The sequence below is a fragment of the Orycteropus afer genome, unplaced genomic scaffold (genome assembly GCF_000298275.1).
Source record: "Orycteropus afer afer isolate SDZICR_OR568_19922 unplaced genomic scaffold, OryAfe1.0 scaffold00130, whole genome shotgun sequence".
Classification (NCBI taxonomy): Eukaryota; Metazoa; Chordata; class Mammalia; order Tubulidentata; family Orycteropodidae; genus Orycteropus; species Orycteropus afer.
The window spans coordinates 6,475,821-6,477,379 of NW_006921717.1; the positions used below are offsets into that span (position 1 = coordinate 6,475,821).

General features: G+C 44.3%; 1 pseudogene; it reads left to right on the forward strand.

Annotated features, from left to right (window-relative positions):
* The window catches only part of LOC103200496, a 9,642-nt pseudogene extending 8,511 nt beyond the window's left edge, over positions 1-1,131 (forward strand).
* Positions 1,132-1,559: the final 428 nt, after the last annotated feature.

Below are 1,559 nucleotides of genomic sequence, written 5' to 3' on the forward strand. Positions count from 1 at the left end.
GGTATTGCAGTACTTCCGGGAACGGTGCAGTTCCCCTTGGGGAATATTATGTTTGTTTGAACGTTAGACCTTGTTTTCTTTTTGAGTTTAACTGTTACGTTTTCTGTTTTTTTTTTCTTTTGTACTTTGTTGAATGTTATGAACACCGGGTTTTGAAGTTTGAGTTAGCTATTCTAAAATAGCAAGACAAGGCCACGAACCACAAGTACCAGGGCTTGCTTTAGTTTCCTTTCTGCCTAACAAATAACATCTTTGCTCTTTTGCACTTTAAAGAGTTATTTTGTGGCTGGTTTGCCCAGTGCAAAATGTCCTTTGGTTTTTTAATGACTGCTTCTGAAACCGAGTAAAGTAATAACTATTTCCCCCACCCTCATTAAGACAGATAATTAAATAAGTCCCAGGATGGGAATACATAAGTAAACTAAATTACCCCCAACTATTTTACCACCCCGAACAGATGAGTATTCAGTTCCTCAAAGAACTGAATGGAAAACATTCCCTCCTGCAGATGTGAGACTTACAAAAACAACTTGTAAATTAACTCTGGCCCAGGGAAATAGAAGTGTCTTAGAAACAACTTGTAAATTAACTCTGGCCCGGGGACATGAGCAATAGGGCAAAAGGAACTAAAGTTAATTGCGGACCCTCTGCCCAAGGCCCTGTCAGCTGATAACAGGAAACTAGTGTGACCCATCGCTATTGTCACTCATTTCAGGTTCACACCCAAATTCCTCAACCTTTTGTGGATATGCACAACCACCTCTCCTGAAACCTGCAAAAACTGTGTTTTGATGGCATCTCTGGGAGATCTGGGTACTAAATTACCCCTTACTCCTTGCATTGCGGCTTTGCAATAAATAATTTTCTCTCCTCTCAATCTTGGTGTGTAAACTGTTTTGGCCTGACTGCACCGGGCAGGGACCCGCGTTTGGTCCGATAACAGTTTGGCACCCCAGATGGGACCAAGGGTCTCTGGCCCTCTGCCCGGAGCATGACAACCCTCGGACAGTGGAAGCAGAACGGACTCCTGACGAACCTTGTGCGCACTCAGACACTGCTTTGTCTGAAGGTACGTGGGGGCTGCTGGGTCTGTGACTGTCTGCAGCGTCCTTGGCCTCTAGGCGCTTTTGAGAGAAGAGAAAATTATTCTGGGTTTAAAGACATCTAGCCAAGTCCGACTCGATGGCAAATACAATAACAACAACATTGGTGAGTATAGATCAAATTCTGGTCTGGCTTCTAGTTGATCAGGAAGTTGAAATTTTGGCTAATAAGCCTAATTAAGATACCTCCACAACCAAAGCACTCTTAAGAATCTATACTCTGGTCTGGTTTGGCTTCTAGCTCACGTTGTTATTTGCTGCTGAGTCGGACCTGACTCATAGCGACCCCTCCTTGGGTTTCCGAGATGGTATCGCTACAGAAGTAGATTGCCCAACCTTCCTACCTAGGAGTGGCTGGTGGGTTTGAACCGCTAGCCTTCTGGTTAGTAGTCAAGTGCCTTAGGGACTAGCTACCAGAGCTCCCAGGAAGGTTGAACAATCTATTTCTGTAGTGAT